At 46.6% G+C, this 21,889-nt stretch overlaps 13 non-coding genes across 13 annotated transcripts; all 13 read left to right on the top strand.

Moving 5' to 3' along the window:
• Positions 1-864: 864 nt before the first annotated feature.
• On the top strand, positions 865-1,055 carry LOC142269954 (U2 spliceosomal RNA). The gene has a single exon (XR_012735333.1). It is a non-coding gene; the product is annotated as a U2 spliceosomal RNA (small nuclear RNA).
• Positions 1,056-2,442: 1,387 nt separating this feature from the next.
• On the top strand, positions 2,443-2,633 carry LOC142269953 (U2 spliceosomal RNA). The gene has a single exon (XR_012735332.1). It is a non-coding gene; the product is annotated as a U2 spliceosomal RNA (small nuclear RNA).
• A 1,387-nt stretch (positions 2,634-4,020) lies between these two features.
• LOC142269952 (U2 spliceosomal RNA) lies at positions 4,021-4,211 on the top strand. Its single transcript, XR_012735331.1, has one exon. It is a non-coding gene; the product is annotated as a U2 spliceosomal RNA (small nuclear RNA).
• Positions 4,212-5,598: 1,387 nt separating this feature from the next.
• Positions 5,599-5,789, top strand: LOC142269951 (U2 spliceosomal RNA). The gene has a single exon (XR_012735330.1). It is a non-coding gene; the product is annotated as a U2 spliceosomal RNA (small nuclear RNA).
• A 1,387-nt stretch (positions 5,790-7,176) lies between these two features.
• On the top strand, positions 7,177-7,367 carry LOC142269950 (U2 spliceosomal RNA). Its single transcript, XR_012735329.1, has one exon. It is a non-coding gene; the product is annotated as a U2 spliceosomal RNA (small nuclear RNA).
• Positions 7,368-8,754: 1,387 nt separating this feature from the next.
• Positions 8,755-8,945, top strand: LOC142269948 (U2 spliceosomal RNA). Its single transcript, XR_012735328.1, has one exon. It is a non-coding gene; the product is annotated as a U2 spliceosomal RNA (small nuclear RNA).
• Positions 8,946-10,332: 1,387 nt separating this feature from the next.
• On the top strand, positions 10,333-10,523 carry LOC142269947 (U2 spliceosomal RNA). The gene has a single exon (XR_012735327.1). It is a non-coding gene; the product is annotated as a U2 spliceosomal RNA (small nuclear RNA).
• Positions 10,524-11,910: 1,387 nt separating this feature from the next.
• Positions 11,911-12,101, top strand: LOC142269945 (U2 spliceosomal RNA). Its single transcript, XR_012735325.1, has one exon. It is a non-coding gene; the product is annotated as a U2 spliceosomal RNA (small nuclear RNA).
• Positions 12,102-13,488: 1,387 nt separating this feature from the next.
• LOC142269944 (U2 spliceosomal RNA) lies at positions 13,489-13,679 on the top strand. The gene has a single exon (XR_012735324.1). It is a non-coding gene; the product is annotated as a U2 spliceosomal RNA (small nuclear RNA).
• A 2,189-nt stretch (positions 13,680-15,868) lies between these two features.
• Positions 15,869-16,061, top strand: LOC142269903 (U2 spliceosomal RNA). Its single transcript, XR_012735289.1, has one exon. It is a non-coding gene; the product is annotated as a U2 spliceosomal RNA (small nuclear RNA).
• Positions 16,062-17,448: 1,387 nt separating this feature from the next.
• On the top strand, positions 17,449-17,639 carry LOC142269942 (U2 spliceosomal RNA). Its single transcript, XR_012735323.1, has one exon. It is a non-coding gene; the product is annotated as a U2 spliceosomal RNA (small nuclear RNA).
• Positions 17,640-19,026: 1,387 nt separating this feature from the next.
• Positions 19,027-19,217, top strand: LOC142269941 (U2 spliceosomal RNA). Its single transcript, XR_012735322.1, has one exon. It is a non-coding gene; the product is annotated as a U2 spliceosomal RNA (small nuclear RNA).
• A 1,387-nt stretch (positions 19,218-20,604) lies between these two features.
• Positions 20,605-20,795, top strand: LOC142269940 (U2 spliceosomal RNA). Its single transcript, XR_012735321.1, has one exon. It is a non-coding gene; the product is annotated as a U2 spliceosomal RNA (small nuclear RNA).
• Positions 20,796-21,889: the final 1,094 nt, after the last annotated feature.

Genomic DNA, 21,889 nt, shown 5'->3' with positions numbered 1-21,889 from the left:
AGCTTCTGAGCTCAATTGGGGACAGTCATGGGTGATGAATGTTTGCAACCTACTGCGAAGCCTCATACCGCAATATAAGGAACGTCAAATACTAAGAAAGGGCGGCCTATGAAAGAATTACTACTTTCAATAAGTACACTTAAACGGCTAATTGGGAATAGAAAAACTGTAAAAAGCCCTCTGAGAAAGCCCCCCTCTAACCTTTGATAGTAAGCTTTTCTGTAGTCTGCCTGTTGATGTATTTTCCGTTTGAACTGTGCACAACATGAAGAGACGGAACACTGGCGGCTTGTCACAATGCCCCCCGATGACATCACAATAGCGCTGCTGCCTAGAAAACAAGCTGCGCAGAAGAAGTTGTTCTTTGGGTGGGAGGGTGGGCTAGTGGAAGGAGGGGGCAATCTCTTTTTTTCCCGGGTGGTAGGGGGATGACAGGAGAAGGGAAGCGGGTGGTGAGAAAGGTACAGAGGGCAGGGTTTGGGGGCTGGGAAGGAAAGGGAAAAGATTAGGGTTTGGGGATGATGAAAGGGCTTTCTACGGGTAAGGATGGCAAAGGGTGGCAGTGACGGAAAGTCAGGCAACCTGTCCTGTCCGTCTTTTTGTATCGTGAATTGGAAAGACTGCAAGGGGGAGGGGAGTTGCTTGCGCCCTAAAGGAGGAGTTATTCAGATTCATTGCAGTGGGCGGCGGCTGCAAAACGCACCATTCTTCTTGTTTTGGCTCTGCAAAGCAGCCTTTTCAAGGGTTGGCTTGGGTGACAAAATGTCTTGTGTAGGCGTGGGTTTGTCTCCCTCTCGCTCTCTCTCCCTAAGATGTGTCCGGCATAGGCCAGGGTGCCACTCGAGGCCCAAACCAATTCTGGTTATCGCTTCTCGGCCTTTTGGCTAAGATCAAGTGTAGTATCTGTTCTTATCAGTTTAATATCTGATACGTCCCCTATCTGGGGACCATATATTAAATGGATTTTTAGAACAGGGAGATGGAAAAAGAGCTTGCTCTGTCCACTCCACGCATTGACCTGGTATTGCAGTACCTCCAGGAACGGTGCACCCCTTCTTAACCCAGTTTCCAAAAGCAGAACTCAATTCACCTGATTCATATTAGCCCGATTTAATGAATTGGAAGAAAGCATACGTCTTCATATGCACCTCAATTTGGCCCATTCACTTTTCACACTTCCTCCTTTTGTTTTTTATCTTTCACACTTTTGACTTTCTTTATTCATCCAAATAGCAAACTCATCACCACTCAACCTGACCAACTCGGCTATGTCCCCGTGCTGCAGTTCTCTGTCTTATCTAGATCATTTGCAATTGAATGGAATAGATCCCTTTTGGACAAAGTGGATTCACCTGCTGCTGCAGTGACCACAGGTGTGATAACATCTAGAATTGGCATCTGGTGCGATCTCTCCGCTTCCACTCCAAAGAAAGTTACCTGTTTATTCCTATCATGCATTGGTTTTTGGGGTTTTCTTTGAGTAATGATGATCTCTTTAGTAGTCTGTTGGCGCCCTCTCCTGGAGGAATAGTTTGCTTGCTCTTGGACATTCTAAAAGAGAGGTCATGATAGACATTGAGCTTCTGAGCTCAATTGGGGACAGTCATGGGTGATGAATGTTTGCAACCTACTGCGAAGCCTCATACCGCAATATAAGGAACGTCAAATACTAAGAAAGGGCGGCCTATGAAAGAATTACTACTTTCAATAAGTACACTTAAACGGCTAATTGGGAATAGAAAAACTGTAAAAAGCCCTCTGAGAAAGCCCCCCTCTAACCTTTGATAGTAAGCTTTTCTGTAGTCTGCCTGTTGATGTATTTTCCGTTTGAACTGTGCACAACATGAAGAGACGGAACACTGGCGGCTTGTCACAATGCCCCCCGATGACATCACAATAGCGCTGCTGCCTAGAAAACAAGCTGCGCAGAAGAAGTTGTTCTTTGGGTGGGAGGGTGGGCTAGTGGAAGGAGGGGGCAATCTCTTTTTTTCCCGGGTGGTAGGGGGATGACAGGAGAAGGGAAGCGGGTGGTGAGAAAGGTACAGAGGGCAGGGTTTGGGGGCTGGGAAGGAAAGGGAAAAGATTAGGGTTTGGGGATGATGAAAGGGCTTTCTACGGGTAAGGATGGCAAAGGGTGGCAGTGACGGAAAGTCAGGCAACCTGTCCTGTCCGTCTTTTTGTATCGTGAATTGGAAAGACTGCAAGGGGGAGGGGAGTTGCTTGCGCCCTAAAGGAGGAGTTATTCAGATTCATTGCAGTGGGCGGCGGCTGCAAAACGCACCATTCTTCTTGTTTTGGCTCTGCAAAGCAGCCTTTTCAAGGGTTGGCTTGGGTGACAAAATGTCTTGTGTAGGCGTGGGTTTGTCTCCCTCTCGCTCTCTCTCCCTAAGATGTGTCCGGCATAGGCCAGGGTGCCACTCGAGGCCCAAACCAATTCTGGTTATCGCTTCTCGGCCTTTTGGCTAAGATCAAGTGTAGTATCTGTTCTTATCAGTTTAATATCTGATACGTCCCCTATCTGGGGACCATATATTAAATGGATTTTTAGAACAGGGAGATGGAAAAAGAGCTTGCTCTGTCCACTCCACGCATTGACCTGGTATTGCAGTACCTCCAGGAACGGTGCACCCCTTCTTAACCCAGTTTCCAAAAGCAGAACTCAATTCACCTGATTCATATTAGCCCGATTTAATGAATTGGAAGAAAGCATACGTCTTCATATGCACCTCAATTTGGCCCATTCACTTTTCACACTTCCTCCTTTTGTTTTTTATCTTTCACACTTTTGACTTTCTTTATTCATCCAAATAGCAAACTCATCACCACTCAACCTGACCAACTCGGCTATGTCCCCGTGCTGCAGTTCTCTGTCTTATCTAGATCATTTGCAATTGAATGGAATAGATCCCTTTTGGACAAAGTGGATTCACCTGCTGCTGCAGTGACCACAGGTGTGATAACATCTAGAATTGGCATCTGGTGCGATCTCTCCGCTTCCACTCCAAAGAAAGTTACCTGTTTATTCCTATCATGCATTGGTTTTTGGGGTTTTCTTTGAGTAATGATGATCTCTTTAGTAGTCTGTTGGCGCCCTCTCCTGGAGGAATAGTTTGCTTGCTCTTGGACATTCTAAAAGAGAGGTCATGATAGACATTGAGCTTCTGAGCTCAATTGGGGACAGTCATGGGTGATGAATGTTTGCAACCTACTGCGAAGCCTCATACCGCAATATAAGGAACGTCAAATACTAAGAAAGGGCGGCCTATGAAAGAATTACTACTTTCAATAAGTACACTTAAACGGCTAATTGGGAATAGAAAAACTGTAAAAAGCCCTCTGAGAAAGCCCCCCTCTAACCTTTGATAGTAAGCTTTTCTGTAGTCTGCCTGTTGATGTATTTTCCGTTTGAACTGTGCACAACATGAAGAGACGGAACACTGGCGGCTTGTCACAATGCCCCCCGATGACATCACAATAGCGCTGCTGCCTAGAAAACAAGCTGCGCAGAAGAAGTTGTTCTTTGGGTGGGAGGGTGGGCTAGTGGAAGGAGGGGGCAATCTCTTTTTTTCCCGGGTGGTAGGGGGATGACAGGAGAAGGGAAGCGGGTGGTGAGAAAGGTACAGAGGGCAGGGTTTGGGGGCTGGGAAGGAAAGGGAAAAGATTAGGGTTTGGGGATGATGAAAGGGCTTTCTACGGGTAAGGATGGCAAAGGGTGGCAGTGACGGAAAGTCAGGCAACCTGTCCTGTCCGTCTTTTTGTATCGTGAATTGGAAAGACTGCAAGGGGGAGGGGAGTTGCTTGCGCCCTAAAGGAGGAGTTATTCAGATTCATTGCAGTGGGCGGCGGCTGCAAAACGCACCATTCTTCTTGTTTTGGCTCTGCAAAGCAGCCTTTTCAAGGGTTGGCTTGGGTGACAAAATGTCTTGTGTAGGCGTGGGTTTGTCTCCCTCTCGCTCTCTCTCCCTAAGATGTGTCCGGCATAGGCCAGGGTGCCACTCGAGGCCCAAACCAATTCTGGTTATCGCTTCTCGGCCTTTTGGCTAAGATCAAGTGTAGTATCTGTTCTTATCAGTTTAATATCTGATACGTCCCCTATCTGGGGACCATATATTAAATGGATTTTTAGAACAGGGAGATGGAAAAAGAGCTTGCTCTGTCCACTCCACGCATTGACCTGGTATTGCAGTACCTCCAGGAACGGTGCACCCCTTCTTAACCCAGTTTCCAAAAGCAGAACTCAATTCACCTGATTCATATTAGCCCGATTTAATGAATTGGAAGAAAGCATACGTCTTCATATGCACCTCAATTTGGCCCATTCACTTTTCACACTTCCTCCTTTTGTTTTTTATCTTTCACACTTTTGACTTTCTTTATTCATCCAAATAGCAAACTCATCACCACTCAACCTGACCAACTCGGCTATGTCCCCGTGCTGCAGTTCTCTGTCTTATCTAGATCATTTGCAATTGAATGGAATAGATCCCTTTTGGACAAAGTGGATTCACCTGCTGCTGCAGTGACCACAGGTGTGATAACATCTAGAATTGGCATCTGGTGCGATCTCTCCGCTTCCACTCCAAAGAAAGTTACCTGTTTATTCCTATCATGCATTGGTTTTTGGGGTTTTCTTTGAGTAATGATGATCTCTTTAGTAGTCTGTTGGCGCCCTCTCCTGGAGGAATAGTTTGCTTGCTCTTGGACATTCTAAAAGAGAGGTCATGATAGACATTGAGCTTCTGAGCTCAATTGGGGACAGTCATGGGTGATGAATGTTTGCAACCTACTGCGAAGCCTCATACCGCAATATAAGGAACGTCAAATACTAAGAAAGGGCGGCCTATGAAAGAATTACTACTTTCAATAAGTACACTTAAACGGCTAATTGGGAATAGAAAAACTGTAAAAAGCCCTCTGAGAAAGCCCCCCTCTAACCTTTGATAGTAAGCTTTTCTGTAGTCTGCCTGTTGATGTATTTTCCGTTTGAACTGTGCACAACATGAAGAGACGGAACACTGGCGGCTTGTCACAATGCCCCCCGATGACATCACAATAGCGCTGCTGCCTAGAAAACAAGCTGCGCAGAAGAAGTTGTTCTTTGGGTGGGAGGGTGGGCTAGTGGAAGGAGGGGGCAATCTCTTTTTTTCCCGGGTGGTAGGGGGATGACAGGAGAAGGGAAGCGGGTGGTGAGAAAGGTACAGAGGGCAGGGTTTGGGGGCTGGGAAGGAAAGGGAAAAGATTAGGGTTTGGGGATGATGAAAGGGCTTTCTACGGGTAAGGATGGCAAAGGGTGGCAGTGACGGAAAGTCAGGCAACCTGTCCTGTCCGTCTTTTTGTATCGTGAATTGGAAAGACTGCAAGGGGGAGGGGAGTTGCTTGCGCCCTAAAGGAGGAGTTATTCAGATTCATTGCAGTGGGCGGCGGCTGCAAAACGCACCATTCTTCTTGTTTTGGCTCTGCAAAGCAGCCTTTTCAAGGGTTGGCTTGGGTGACAAAATGTCTTGTGTAGGCGTGGGTTTGTCTCCCTCTCGCTCTCTCTCCCTAAGATGTGTCCGGCATAGGCCAGGGTGCCACTCGAGGCCCAAACCAATTCTGGTTATCGCTTCTCGGCCTTTTGGCTAAGATCAAGTGTAGTATCTGTTCTTATCAGTTTAATATCTGATACGTCCCCTATCTGGGGACCATATATTAAATGGATTTTTAGAACAGGGAGATGGAAAAAGAGCTTGCTCTGTCCACTCCACGCATTGACCTGGTATTGCAGTACCTCCAGGAACGGTGCACCCCTTCTTAACCCAGTTTCCAAAAGCAGAACTCAATTCACCTGATTCATATTAGCCCGATTTAATGAATTGGAAGAAAGCATACGTCTTCATATGCACCTCAATTTGGCCCATTCACTTTTCACACTTCCTCCTTTTGTTTTTTATCTTTCACACTTTTGACTTTCTTTATTCATCCAAATAGCAAACTCATCACCACTCAACCTGACCAACTCGGCTATGTCCCCGTGCTGCAGTTCTCTGTCTTATCTAGATCATTTGCAATTGAATGGAATAGATCCCTTTTGGACAAAGTGGATTCACCTGCTGCTGCAGTGACCACAGGTGTGATAACATCTAGAATTGGCATCTGGTGCGATCTCTCCGCTTCCACTCCAAAGAAAGTTACCTGTTTATTCCTATCATGCATTGGTTTTTGGGGTTTTCTTTGAGTAATGATGATCTCTTTAGTAGTCTGTTGGCGCCCTCTCCTGGAGGAATAGTTTGCTTGCTCTTGGACATTCTAAAAGAGAGGTCATGATAGACATTGAGCTTCTGAGCTCAATTGGGGACAGTCATGGGTGATGAATGTTTGCAACCTACTGCGAAGCCTCATACCGCAATATAAGGAACGTCAAATACTAAGAAAGGGCGGCCTATGAAAGAATTACTACTTTCAATAAGTACACTTAAACGGCTAATTGGGAATAGAAAAACTGTAAAAAGCCCTCTGAGAAAGCCCCCCTCTAACCTTTGATAGTAAGCTTTTCTGTAGTCTGCCTGTTGATGTATTTTCCGTTTGAACTGTGCACAACATGAAGAGACGGAACACTGGCGGCTTGTCACAATGCCCCCCGATGACATCACAATAGCGCTGCTGCCTAGAAAACAAGCTGCGCAGAAGAAGTTGTTCTTTGGGTGGGAGGGTGGGCTAGTGGAAGGAGGGGGCAATCTCTTTTTTTCCCGGGTGGTAGGGGGATGACAGGAGAAGGGAAGCGGGTGGTGAGAAAGGTACAGAGGGCAGGGTTTGGGGGCTGGGAAGGAAAGGGAAAAGATTAGGGTTTGGGGATGATGAAAGGGCTTTCTACGGGTAAGGATGGCAAAGGGTGGCAGTGACGGAAAGTCAGGCAACCTGTCCTGTCCGTCTTTTTGTATCGTGAATTGGAAAGACTGCAAGGGGGAGGGGAGTTGCTTGCGCCCTAAAGGAGGAGTTATTCAGATTCATTGCAGTGGGCGGCGGCTGCAAAACGCACCATTCTTCTTGTTTTGGCTCTGCAAAGCAGCCTTTTCAAGGGTTGGCTTGGGTGACAAAATGTCTTGTGTAGGCGTGGGTTTGTCTCCCTCTCGCTCTCTCTCCCTAAGATGTGTCCGGCATAGGCCAGGGTGCCACTCGAGGCCCAAACCAATTCTGGTTATCGCTTCTCGGCCTTTTGGCTAAGATCAAGTGTAGTATCTGTTCTTATCAGTTTAATATCTGATACGTCCCCTATCTGGGGACCATATATTAAATGGATTTTTAGAACAGGGAGATGGAAAAAGAGCTTGCTCTGTCCACTCCACGCATTGACCTGGTATTGCAGTACCTCCAGGAACGGTGCACCCCTTCTTAACCCAGTTTCCAAAAGCAGAACTCAATTCACCTGATTCATATTAGCCCGATTTAATGAATTGGAAGAAAGCATACGTCTTCATATGCACCTCAATTTGGCCCATTCACTTTTCACACTTCCTCCTTTTGTTTTTTATCTTTCACACTTTTGACTTTCTTTATTCATCCAAATAGCAAACTCATCACCACTCAACCTGACCAACTCGGCTATGTCCCCGTGCTGCAGTTCTCTGTCTTATCTAGATCATTTGCAATTGAATGGAATAGATCCCTTTTGGACAAAGTGGATTCACCTGCTGCTGCAGTGACCACAGGTGTGATAACATCTAGAATTGGCATCTGGTGCGATCTCTCCGCTTCCACTCCAAAGAAAGTTACCTGTTTATTCCTATCATGCATTGGTTTTTGGGGTTTTCTTTGAGTAATGATGATCTCTTTAGTAGTCTGTTGGCGCCCTCTCCTGGAGGAATAGTTTGCTTGCTCTTGGACATTCTAAAAGAGAGGTCATGATAGACATTGAGCTTCTGAGCTCAATTGGGGACAGTCATGGGTGATGAATGTTTGCAACCTACTGCGAAGCCTCATACCGCAATATAAGGAACGTCAAATACTAAGAAAGGGCGGCCTATGAAAGAATTACTACTTTCAATAAGTACACTTAAACGGCTAATTGGGAATAGAAAAACTGTAAAAAGCCCTCTGAGAAAGCCCCCCTCTAACCTTTGATAGTAAGCTTTTCTGTAGTCTGCCTGTTGATGTATTTTCCGTTTGAACTGTGCACAACATGAAGAGACGGAACACTGGCGGCTTGTCACAATGCCCCCCGATGACATCACAATAGCGCTGCTGCCTAGAAAACAAGCTGCGCAGAAGAAGTTGTTCTTTGGGTGGGAGGGTGGGCTAGTGGAAGGAGGGGGCAATCTCTTTTTTTCCCGGGTGGTAGGGGGATGACAGGAGAAGGGAAGCGGGTGGTGAGAAAGGTACAGAGGGCAGGGTTTGGGGGCTGGGAAGGAAAGGGAAAAGATTAGGGTTTGGGGATGATGAAAGGGCTTTCTACGGGTAAGGATGGCAAAGGGTGGCAGTGACGGAAAGTCAGGCAACCTGTCCTGTCCGTCTTTTTGTATCGTGAATTGGAAAGACTGCAAGGGGGAGGGGAGTTGCTTGCGCCCTAAAGGAGGAGTTATTCAGATTCATTGCAGTGGGCGGCGGCTGCAAAACGCACCATTCTTCTTGTTTTGGCTCTGCAAAGCAGCCTTTTCAAGGGTTGGCTTGGGTGACAAAATGTCTTGTGTAGGCGTGGGTTTGTCTCCCTCTCGCTCTCTCTCCCTAAGATGTGTCCGGCATAGGCCAGGGTGCCACTCGAGGCCCAAACCAATTCTGGTTATCGCTTCTCGGCCTTTTGGCTAAGATCAAGTGTAGTATCTGTTCTTATCAGTTTAATATCTGATACGTCCCCTATCTGGGGACCATATATTAAATGGATTTTTAGAACAGGGAGATGGAAAAAGAGCTTGCTCTGTCCACTCCACGCATTGACCTGGTATTGCAGTACCTCCAGGAACGGTGCACCCCTTCTTAACCCAGTTTCCAAAAGCAGAACTCAATTCACCTGATTCATATTAGCCCGATTTAATGAATTGGAAGAAAGCATACGTCTTCATATGCACCTCAATTTGGCCCATTCACTTTTCACACTTCCTCCTTTTGTTTTTTATCTTTCACACTTTTGACTTTCTTTATTCATCCAAATAGCAAACTCATCACCACTCAACCTGACCAACTCGGCTATGTCCCCGTGCTGCAGTTCTCTGTCTTATCTAGATCATTTGCAATTGAATGGAATAGATCCCTTTTGGACAAAGTGGATTCACCTGCTGCTGCAGTGACCACAGGTGTGATAACATCTAGAATTGGCATCTGGTGCGATCTCTCCGCTTCCACTCCAAAGAAAGTTACCTGTTTATTCCTATCATGCATTGGTTTTTGGGGTTTTCTTTGAGTAATGATGATCTCTTTAGTAGTCTGTTGGCGCCCTCTCCTGGAGGAATAGTTTGCTTGCTCTTGGACATTCTAAAAGAGAGGTCATGATAGACATTGAGCTTCTGAGCTCAATTGGGGACAGTCATGGGTGATGAATGTTTGCAACCTACTGCGAAGCCTCATACCGCAATATAAGGAACGTCAAATACTAAGAAAGGGCGGCCTATGAAAGAATTACTACTTTCAATAAGTACACTTAAACGGCTAATTGGGAATAGAAAAACTGTAAAAAGCCCTCTGAGAAAGCCCCCCTCTAACCTTTGATAGTAAGCTTTTCTGTAGTCTGCCTGTTGATGTATTTTCCGTTTGAACTGTGCACAACATGAAGAGACGGAACACTGGCGGCTTGTCACAATGCCCCCCGATGACATCACAATAGCGCTGCTGCCTAGAAAACAAGCTGCGCAGAAGAAGTTGTTCTTTGGGTGGGAGGGTGGGCTAGTGGAAGGAGGGGGCAATCTCTTTTTTTCCCGGGTGGTAGGGGGATGACAGGAGAAGGGAAGCGGGTGGTGAGAAAGGTACAGAGGGCAGGGTTTGGGGGCTGGGAAGGAAAGGGAAAAGATTAGGGTTTGGGGATGATGAAAGGGCTTTCTACGGGTAAGGATGGCAAAGGGTGGCAGTGACGGAAAGTCAGGCAACCTGTCCTGTCCGTCTTTTTGTATCGTGAATTGGAAAGACTGCAAGGGGGAGGGGAGTTGCTTGCGCCCTAAAGGAGGAGTTATTCAGATTCATTGCAGTGGGCGGCGGCTGCAAAACGCACCATTCTTCTTGTTTTGGCTCTGCAAAGCAGCCTTTTCAAGGGTTGGCTTGGGTGACAAAATGTCTTGTGTAGGCGTGGGTTTGTCTCCCTCTCGCTCTCTCTCCCTAAGATGTGTCCGGCATAGGCCAGGGTGCCACTCGAGGCCCAAACCAATTCTGGTTATCGCTTCTCGGCCTTTTGGCTAAGATCAAGTGTAGTATCTGTTCTTATCAGTTTAATATCTGATACGTCCCCTATCTGGGGACCATATATTAAATGGATTTTTAGAACAGGGAGATGGAAAAAGAGCTTGCTCTGTCCACTCCACGCATTGACCTGGTATTGCAGTACCTCCAGGAACGGTGCACCCCTTCTTAACCCAGTTTCCAAAAGCAGAACTCAATTCACCTGATTCATATTAGCCCGATTTAATGAATTGGAAGAAAGCATACGTCTTCATATGCACCTCAATTTGGCCCATTCACTTTTCACACTTCCTCCTTTTGTTTTTTATCTTTCACACTTTTGACTTTCTTTATTCATCCAAATAGCAAACTCATCACCACTCAACCTGACCAACTCGGCTATGTCCCCGTGCTGCAGTTCTCTGTCTTATCTAGATCATTTGCAATTGAATGGAATAGATCCCTTTTGGACAAAGTGGATTCACCTGCTGCTGCAGTGACCACAGGTGTGATAACATCTAGAATTGGCATCTGGTGCGATCTCTCCGCTTCCACTCCAAAGAAAGTTACCTGTTTATTCCTATCATGCATTGGTTTTTGGGGTTTTCTTTGAGTAATGATGATCTCTTTAGTAGTCTGTTGGCGCCCTCTCCTGGAGGAATAGTTTGCTTGCTCTTGGACATTCTAAAAGAGAGGTCATGATAGACATTGAGCTTCTGAGCTCAATTGGGGACAGTCATGGGTGATGAATGTTTGCAACCTACTGCGAAGCCTCATACCGCAATATAAGGAACGTCAAATACTAAGAAAGGGCGGCCTATGAAAGAATTACTACTTTCAATAAGTACACTTAAACGGCTAATTGGGAATAGAAAAACTGTAAAAAGCCCTCTGAGAAAGCCCCCCTCTAACCTTTGATAGTAAGCTTTTCTGTAGTCTGCCTGTTGATGTATTTTCCGTTTGAACTGTGCACAACATGAAGAGACGGAACACTGGCGGCTTGTCACAATGCCCCCCGATGACATCACAATAGCGCTGCTGCCTAGAAAACAAGCTGCGCAGAAGAAGTTGTTCTTTGGGTGGGAGGGTGGGCTAGTGGAAGGAGGGGGCAATCTCTTTTTTTCCCGGGTGGTAGGGGGATGACAGGAGAAGGGAAGCGGGTGGTGAGAAAGGTACAGAGGGCAGGGTTTGGGGGCTGGGAAGGAAAGGGAAAAGATTAGGGTTTGGGGATGATGAAAGGGCTTTCTACGGGTAAGGATGGCAAAGGGTGGCAGTGACGGAAAGTCAGGCAACCTGTCCTGTCCGTCTTTTTGTATCGTGAATTGGAAAGACTGCAAGGGGGAGGGGAGTTGCTTGCGCCCTAAAGGAGGAGTTATTCAGATTCATTGCAGTGGGCGGCGGCTGCAAAACGCACCATTCTTCTTGTTTTGGCTCTGCAAAGCAGCCTTTTCAAGGGTTGGCTTGGGTGACAAAATGTCTTGTGTAGGCGTGGGTTTGTCTCCCTCTCGCTCTCTCTCCCTAAGATGTGTCCGGCATAGGCCAGGGTGCCACTCGAGGCCCAAACCAATTCTGGTTATCGCTTCTCGGCCTTTTGGCTAAGATCAAGTGTAGTATCTGTTCTTATCAGTTTAATATCTGATACGTCCCCTATCTGGGGACCATATATTAAATGGATTTTTAGAACAGGGAGATGGAAAAAGAGCTTGCTCTGTCCACTCCACGCATTGACCTGGTATTGCAGTACCTCCAGGAACGGTGCACCCCTTCTTAACCCAGTTTCCAAAAGCAGAACTCAATTCACCTGATTCATATTAGCCCGATTTAATGAATTGGAAGAAAGCATACGTCTTCATATGCACCTCAATTTGGCCCATTCACTTTTCACACTTCCTCCTTTTGTTTTTTATCTTTCACACTTTTGACTTTCTTTATTCATCCAAATAGCAAACTCATCACCACTCAACCTGACCAACTCGGCTATGTCCCCGTGCTGCAGTTCTCTGTCTTATCTAGATCATTTGCAATTGAATGGAATAGATCCCTTTTGGACAAAGTGGATTCACCTGCTGCTGCAGTGACCACAGGTGTGATAACATCTAGAATTGGCATCTGGTGCGATCTCTCCGCTTCCACTCCAAAGAAAGTTACCTGTTTATTCCTATCATGCATTGGTTTTTGGGGTTTTCTTTGAGTAATGATGATCTCTTTAGTAGTCTGTTGGCGCCCTCTCCTGGAGGAATAGTTTGCTTGCTCTTGGACATTCTAAAAGAGAGGTCATGATAGACATTGAGCTTCTGAGCTCAATTGGGGACAGTCATGGGTGATGAATGTTTGCAACCTACTGCGAAGCCTCATACCGCAATATAAGGAACGTCAAATACTAAGAAAGGGCGGCCTATGAAAGAATTACTACTTTCAATAAGTACACTTAAACGGCTAATTGGGAATAGAAAAACTGTAAAAAGCCCTCTGAGAAAGCCCCCCTCTAACCTTTGATAGTAAGCTTTTCTGTAGTCTGCCTGTTGATGTATTTTCCGTTTGAACTGTGCACAACATGAAGAGACGGAACACTGGCGGCTTGTCACAATGCCCCCCGATGACATCACAATAGCGCTGCTGCCTAGAAAACAAGCTGCGCAGAAGAAGTTGTTCTTTGGGTGGGAGGGTGGGCTAGTGGAAGGAGGGGGCAATCTCTTTTTTTCCCGGGTGGTAGGGGGATGACAGGAGAAGGGAAGCGGGTGGTGAGAAAGGTACAGAGGGCAGGGTTTGGGGGCTGGGAAGGAAAGGGAAAAGATTAGGGTTTGGGGATGATGAAAGGGCTTTCTACGGGTAAGGATGGCAAAGGGTGGCAGTGACGGAAAGTCAGGCAACCTGTCCTGTCCGTCTTTTTGTATCGTGAATTGGAAAGACTGCAAGGGGGAGGGGAGTTGCTTGCGCCCTAAAGGAGGAGTTATTCAGATTCATTGCAGTGGGCGGCGGCTGCAAAACGCACCATTCTTCTTGTTTTGGCTCTGCAAAGCAGCCTTTTCAAGGGTTGGCTTGGGTGACAAAATGTCTTGTGTAGGCGTGGGTTTGTCTCCCTCTCGCTCTCTCTCCCTAAGATGTGTCCGGCATAGGCCAGGGTGCCACTCGAGGCCCAAACCAATTCTGGTTATCGCTTCTCGGCCTTTTGGCTAAGATCAAGTGTAGTATCTGTTCTTATCAGTTTAATATCTGATACGTCCCCTATCTGGGGACCATATATTAAATGGATTTTTAGAACAGGGAGATGGAAAAAGAGCTTGCTCTGTCCACTCCACGCATTGACCTGGTATTGCAGTACCTCCAGGAACGGTGCACCCCTTCTTAACCCAGTTTCCAAAAGCAGAACTCAATTCACCTGATTCATATTAGCCCGATTTAATGAATTGGAAGAAAGCATACGTCTTCATATGCACCTCAATTTGGCCCATTCACTTTTCACACTTCCTCCTTTTGTTTTTTATCTTTCACACTTTTGACTTTCTTTATTCATCCAAATAGCAAACTCATCACCACTCAACCTGACCAACTCGGCTATGTCCCCGTGCTGCAGTTCTCTGTCTTATCTAGATCATTTGCAATTGAATGGAATAGATCCCTTTTGGACAAAGTGGATTCACCTGCTGCTGCAGTGACCACAGGTGTGATAACATCTAGAATTGGCATCTGGTGCGATCTCTCCGCTTCCACTCCAAAGAAAGTTACCTGTTTATTCCTATCATGCATTGGTTTTTGGGGTTTTCTTTGAGTAATGATGATCTCTTTAGTAGTCTGTTGGCGCCCTCTCCTGGAGGAATAGTTTGCTTGCTCTTGGACATTCTAAAAGAGAGGTCATGATAGACATTGAGCTTCTGAGCTCAATTGGGGACAGTCATGGGTGATGAATGTTTGCAACCTACTGCGAAGCCTCATACCGCAATATAAGGAACGTCAAATACTAAGAAAGGGCGGCCTATGAAAGAATTACTACTTTCAATAAGTACACTTAAACGGCTAATTGGGAATAGAAAAACTGTAAAAAGCCCTCTGAGAAAGCCCCCCTCTAACCTTTGATAGTAAGCTTTTCTGTAGTCTGCCTGTTGATGTATTTTCCGTTTGAACTGTGCACAACATGAAGAGACGGAACACTGGCGGCTTGTCACAATGCCCCCCGATGACATCACAATAGCGCTGCTGCCTAGAAAACAAGCTGCGCAGAAGAAGTTGTTCTTTGGGTGGGAGGGTGGGCTAGTGGAAGGAGGGGGCAATCTCTTTTTTTCCCGGGTGGTAGGGGGATGACAGGAGAAGGGAAGCGGGTGGTGAGAAAGGTACAGAGGGCAGGGTTTGGGGGCTGGGAAGGAAAGGGAAAAGATTAGGGTTTGGGGATGATGAAAGGGCTTTCTACGGGTAAGGATGGCAAAGGGTGGCAGTGACGGAAAGTCAGGCAACCTGTCCTGTCCGTCTTTTTGTATCGTGAATTGGAAAGACTGCAAGGGGGAGGGGAGTTGCTTGCGCCCTAAAGGAGGAGTTATTCAGATTCATTGCAGTGGGCGGCGGCTGCAAAACGCACCATTCTTCTTGTTTTGGCTCTGCAAAGCAGCCTTTTCAAGGGTTGGCTTGGGTGACAAAATGTCTTGTGTAGGCGTGGGTTTGTCTCCCTCTCGCTCTCTCTCCCTAAGATGTGTCCGGCATAGGCCAGGGTGCCACTCGAGGCCCAAACCAATTCTGGTTATCGCTTCTCGGCCTTTTGGCTAAGATCAAGTGTAGTGTTGTTCGAAGAGATGGTTTAAGCTCCAGGCCACCTTAGTACAATGATACAATGCACACTGGAAGGTTGCGCTTGCTAGTACTCTGGGTGGATAGTATATTCATCTAGAGGAAAACATGGCCCTACCAGGATCGAGGCTATTAGACTGAGTAAGGGTGGGGGGCTATGGTACAACGTGCCCCAGGACTGACGACCCTGGAGTGAGTCTGAGCTTGCTGGCTTGGGACCCCGGCAAGCCTTGGGCTCTGTAGCACACCGTACCTTGCCTTTTCATACTTTTTGAGCATATTACCCTATCCCGGCCTTCTGGCTAAGAAGGGAAATTTTTATAATCCCGGTCGGAGGTCTGGTCAGCTTTGGGCTGAGAAACTAACACCCGGTTGGAGGTCTGGGTCAGCTTCGGCTGAGAAACCAACACCCGGTTGGAGGTCTGGGTCAGCTTCGGCTGAGAAACCAACACCCGGTTGGAGGTCCGGTTAGCCTTGGGCTGAGAAACCAACACCGGTTGACGGTCCGGGCAGTTTCGGCTGCCAAACCAACAACTAGTAGCTCTCTACTCCACTTGGGTAAGATGCCTGGGTGGACGCTGGGAGCAACGACAAGGCTCAACCAGGCTTCGGCTTGGGGGAGCACCGAAGATCCCTGACCCTTGCTGTGGCCTTCTGGCTCGGAGGGACGGGGTTGATTTTTGGGGACCCTCTCCTCACGGTGGGGTCCACACGAATCCTAGCCTTTGCACTGTTTTTGGTGTGACTTCGGTCATGCATTTTTTGTGGTGCTTTGGAAAGCTTCATTAAATCAAAAATCTGTTCTTATCAGTTTAATATCTGATACGTCCCCTATCTGGGGACCATATATTAAATGGATTTTTAGAACAGGGAGATGGAAAAAGAGCTTGCTCTGTCCACTCCACGCATTGACCTGGTATTGCAGTACCTCCAGGAACGGTGCACCCCTTCTTAACCCAGTTTCCAAAAGCAGAACTCAATTCACCTGATTCATATTAGCCCGATTTAATGAATTGGAAGAAAGCATACGTCTTCATATGCACCTCAATTTGGCCCATTCACTTTTCACACTTCCTCCTTTTGTTTTTTATCTTTCACACTTTTGACTTTCTTTATTCATCCAAATAGCAAACTCATCACCACTCAACCTGACCAACTCGGCTATGTCCCCGTGCTGCAGTTCTCTGTCTTATCTAGATCATTTGCAATTGAATGGAATAGATCCCTTTTGGACAAAGTGGATTCACCTGCTGCTGCAGTGACCACAGGTGTGATAACATCTAGAATTGGCATCTGGTGCGATCTCTCCGCTTCCACTCCAAAGAAAGTTACCTGTTTATTCCTATCATGCATTGGTTTTTGGGGTTTTCTTTGAGTAATGATGATCTCTTTAGTAGTCTGTTGGCGCCCTCTCCTGGAGGAATAGTTTGCTTGCTCTTGGACATTCTAAAAGAGAGGTCATGATAGACATTGAGCTTCTGAGCTCAATTGGGGACAGTCATGGGTGATGAATGTTTGCAACCTACTGCGAAGCCTCATACCGCAATATAAGGAACGTCAAATACTAAGAAAGGGCGGCCTATGAAAGAATTACTACTTTCAATAAGTACACTTAAACGGCTAATTGGGAATAGAAAAACTGTAAAAAGCCCTCTGAGAAAGCCCCCCTCTAACCTTTGATAGTAAGCTTTTCTGTAGTCTGCCTGTTGATGTATTTTCCGTTTGAACTGTGCACAACATGAAGAGACGGAACACTGGCGGCTTGTCACAATGCCCCCCGATGACATCACAATAGCGCTGCTGCCTAGAAAACAAGCTGCGCAGAAGAAGTTGTTCTTTGGGTGGGAGGGTGGGCTAGTGGAAGGAGGGGGCAATCTCTTTTTTTCCCGGGTGGTAGGGGGATGACAGGAGAAGGGAAGCGGGTGGTGAGAAAGGTACAGAGGGCAGGGTTTGGGGGCTGGGAAGGAAAGGGAAAAGATTAGGGTTTGGGGATGATGAAAGGGCTTTCTACGGGTAAGGATGGCAAAGGGTGGCAGTGACGGAAAGTCAGGCAACCTGTCCTGTCCGTCTTTTTGTATCGTGAATTGGAAAGACTGCAAGGGGGAGGGGAGTTGCTTGCGCCCTAAAGGAGGAGTTATTCAGATTCATTGCAGTGGGCGGCGGCTGCAAAACGCACCATTCTTCTTGTTTTGGCTCTGCAAAGCAGCCTTTTCAAGGGTTGGCTTGGGTGACAAAATGTCTTGTGTAGGCGTGGGTTTGTCTCCCTCTCGCTCTCTCTCCCTAAGATGTGTCCGGCATAGGCCAGGGTGCCACTCGAGGCCCAAACCAATTCTGGTTATCGCTTCTCGGCCTTTTGGCTAAGATCAAGTGTAGTATCTGTTCTTATCAGTTTAATATCTGATACGTCCCCTATCTGGGGACCATATATTAAATGGATTTTTAGAACAGGGAGATGGAAAAAGAGCTTGCTCTGTCCACTCCACGCATTGACCTGGTATTGCAGTACCTCCAGGAACGGTGCACCCCTTCTTAACCCAGTTTCCAAAAGCAGAACTCAATTCACCTGATTCATATTAGCCCGATTTAATGAATTGGAAGAAAGCATACGTCTTCATATGCACCTCAATTTGGCCCATTCACTTTTCACACTTCCTCCTTTTGTTTTTTATCTTTCACACTTTTGACTTTCTTTATTCATCCAAATAGCAAACTCATCACCACTCAACCTGACCAACTCGGCTATGTCCCCGTGCTGCAGTTCTCTGTCTTATCTAGATCATTTGCAATTGAATGGAATAGATCCCTTTTGGACAAAGTGGATTCACCTGCTGCTGCAGTGACCACAGGTGTGATAACATCTAGAATTGGCATCTGGTGCGATCTCTCCGCTTCCACTCCAAAGAAAGTTACCTGTTTATTCCTATCATGCATTGGTTTTTGGGGTTTTCTTTGAGTAATGATGATCTCTTTAGTAGTCTGTTGGCGCCCTCTCCTGGAGGAATAGTTTGCTTGCTCTTGGACATTCTAAAAGAGAGGTCATGATAGACATTGAGCTTCTGAGCTCAATTGGGGACAGTCATGGGTGATGAATGTTTGCAACCTACTGCGAAGCCTCATACCGCAATATAAGGAACGTCAAATACTAAGAAAGGGCGGCCTATGAAAGAATTACTACTTTCAATAAGTACACTTAAACGGCTAATTGGGAATAGAAAAACTGTAAAAAGCCCTCTGAGAAAGCCCCCCTCTAACCTTTGATAGTAAGCTTTTCTGTAGTCTGCCTGTTGATGTATTTTCCGTTTGAACTGTGCACAACATGAAGAGACGGAACACTGGCGGCTTGTCACAATGCCCCCCGATGACATCACAATAGCGCTGCTGCCTAGAAAACAAGCTGCGCAGAAGAAGTTGTTCTTTGGGTGGGAGGGTGGGCTAGTGGAAGGAGGGGGCAATCTCTTTTTTTCCCGGGTGGTAGGGGGATGACAGGAGAAGGGAAGCGGGTGGTGAGAAAGGTACAGAGGGCAGGGTTTGGGGGCTGGGAAGGAAAGGGAAAAGATTAGGGTTTGGGGATGATGAAAGGGCTTTCTACGGGTAAGGATGGCAAAGGGTGGCAGTGACGGAAAGTCAGGCAACCTGTCCTGTCCGTCTTTTTGTATCGTGAATTGGAAAGACTGCAAGGGGGAGGGGAGTTGCTTGCGCCTTAAAGGAGGAGTTATTCAGATTCATTGCAGTGGGCGGCGGCTGCAAAACGCACCATTCTTCTTGTTTTGGCTCTGCAAAGCAGCCTTTTCAAGGGTTGGCTTGGGTGACAAAATGTCTTGTGTAGGCGTGGGTTTGTCTCCCTCTCGCTCTCTCTCCCTAAGATGTGTCCGGCATAGGCCAGGGTGCCACTCGAGGCCCAAACCAATTCTGGTTATCGCTTCTCGGCCTTTTGGCTAAGATCAAGTGTAGTATCTGTTCTTATCAGTTTAATATCTGATACGTCCCCTATCTGGGGACCATATATTAAATGGATTTTTAGAACAGGGAGATGGAAAAAGAGCTTGCTCTGTCCACTCCACGCATTGACCTGGTATTGCAGTACCTCCAGGAACGGTGCACCCCTTCTTAACCCAGTTTCCAAAAGCAGAACTCAATTCACCTGATTCATATTAGCCCGATTTAATGAATTGGAAGAAAGCATACGTCTTCATATGCACCTCAATTTGGCCCATTCACTTTTCACACTTCCTCCTTTTGTTTTTTATCTTTCACACTTTTGACTTTCTTTATTCATCCAAATAGCAAACTCATCACCACTCAACCTGACCAACTCGGCTATGTCCCCGTGCTGCAGTTCTCTGTCTTATCTAGATCATTTGCAATTGAATGGAATAGATCCCTTTTGGACAAAGTGGATTCACCTGCTGCTGCAGTGACCACAGGTGTGATAACATCTAGAATTGGCATCTGGTGCGATCTCTCCGCTTCCACTCCAAAGAAAGTTACCTGTTTATTCCTATCATGCATTGGTTTTTGGGGTTTTCTTTGAGTAATGATGATCTCTTTAGTAGTCTGTTGGCGCCCTCTCCTGGAGGAATAGTTTGCTTGCTCTTGGACATTCTAAAAGAGAGGTCATGATAGACATTGAGCTTCTGAGCTCAATTGGGGACAGTCATGGGTGATGAATGTTTGCAACCTACTGCGAAGCCTCATACCGCAATATAAGGAACGTCAAATACTAAGAAAGGGCGGCCTATGAAAGAATTACTACTTTCAATAAGTACACTTAAACGGCTAATTGGGAATAGAAAAACTGTAAAAAGCCCTCTGAGAAAGCCCCCCTCTAACCTTTGATAGTAAGCTTTTCTGTAGTCTGCCTGTTGATGTATTTTCCGTTTGAACTGTGCACAACATGAAGAGACGGAACACTGGCGGCTTGTCACAATGCCCCCCGATGACATCACAATAGCGCTGCTGCCTAGAAAACAAGCTGCGCAGAAGAAGTTGTTCTTTGGGTGGGAGGGTGGGCTAGTGGAAGGAGGGGGCAATCTCTTTTTTTCCCGGGTGGTAGGGGGATGACAGGAGAAGGGAAGCGGGTGGTGAGAAAGGTACAGAGGGCAGGGTTTGGGGGCTGGGAAGGAAAGGGAAAAGATTAGGGTTTGGGGATGATGAAAGGGCTTTCTACGGGTAAGGATGGCAAAGGGTGGCAGTGACGGAAAGTCAGGCAACCTGTCCTGTCCGTCTTTTTGTATCGTGAATTGGAAAGACTGCAAGGGGGAGGGGAGTTGCTTGCGCCCTAAAGGAGGAGTTATTCAGATTCATTGCAGTGGGCGGCGGCTGCAAAACGCACCATTCTTCTTGTTTTGGCTCTGCAAAGCAGCCTTTTCAAGGGTTGGCTTGGGTGACAAAATGTCTTGTGTAGGCGTGGGTTTGTCTCCCTCTCGCTCTCTCTCCCTAAGATGTGTCCGGCATAGGCCAGGGTGCCACTCGAGGCCCAAACCAATTCTGGTTATCGCTTCTCGGCCTTTTGGCTAAGATCAAGTGTAGTATCTGTTCTTATCAGTTTAATATCTGATACGTCCCCTATCTGGGGACCATATATTAAATGGATTTTTAGAACAGGGAGATGGAAAAAGAGCTTGCTCTGTCCACTCCACGCATTGACCTGGTATTGCAGTACCTCCAGGAACGGTGCACCCCTTCTTAACCCAGTTTCCAAAAGCAGAACTCAATTCACCTGATTCATATTAGCCCGATTTAATGAATTGGAAGAAAGCATACGTCTTCATATGCACCTCAATTTGGCCCATTCACTTTTCACACTTCCTCCTTTTGTTTTTTATCTTTCACACTTTTGACTTTCTTTATTCATCCAAATAGCAAACTCATCACCACTCAACCTGACCAACTCGGCTATGTCCCCGTGCTGCAGTTCTCTGTCTTATCTAGATCATTTGCAATTGAATGGAATAGATCCCTTTTGGACAAAGTGGATTCACCTGCTGCTGCAGTGACCACAGGTGTGATAACATCTAGAATTGGCATCTGGTGCGATCTCTCCGCTTCCACTCCAAAGAAAGTTACCTGTTTATTCCTATCATGCATTGGTTTTTGGGGTTTTCTTTGAGTAATGATGATCTCTTTAGTAGTCTGTTGGCGCCCTCTCCTGGAGGAATAGTTTGCTTGCTCTTGGACATTCTAAAAGAGAGGTCATGATAGACATTGAGCTTCTGAGCTCAATTGGGGACAGTCATGGGTGATGAATGTTTGCAACCTACTGCGAAGCCTCATACCGCAATATAAGGAACGTCAAATACTAAGAAAGGGCGGCCTATGAAAGAATTACTACTTTCAATAAGTACACTTAAACGGCTAATTGGGAATAGAAAAACTGTAAAAAGCCCTCTGAGAAAGCCCCCCTCTAACCTTTGATAGTAAGCTTTTCTGTAGTCTGCCTGTTGATGTATTTTCCGTTTGAACTGTGCACAACATGAAGAGACGGAACACTGGCGGCTTGTCACAATGCCCCCCGATGACATCACAATAGCGCTGCTGCCTAGAAAACAAGCTGCGCAGAAGAAGTTGTTCTTTGGGTGGGAGGGTGGGCTAGTGGAAGGAGGGGGCAATCTCTTTTTTTCCCGGGTGGTAGGGGGATGACAGGAGAAGGGAAGCGGGTGGTGAGAAAGGTACAGAGGGCAGGGTTTGGGGGCTGGGAAGGAAAGGGAAAAGATTAGGGTTTGGGGATGATGAAAGGGCTTTCTACGGGTAAGGATGGCAAAGGGTGGCAGTGACGGAA

This window comes from Anomaloglossus baeobatrachus, unplaced genomic scaffold, assembly GCF_048569485.1.
Source record: "Anomaloglossus baeobatrachus isolate aAnoBae1 unplaced genomic scaffold, aAnoBae1.hap1 Scaffold_3246, whole genome shotgun sequence".
Classification (NCBI taxonomy): Eukaryota; Metazoa; Chordata; class Amphibia; order Anura; family Aromobatidae; genus Anomaloglossus; species Anomaloglossus baeobatrachus.
Note: the sequence above shows the minus strand (reverse complement) of the source record. Positions and strands in the feature narration are given on the sequence as shown.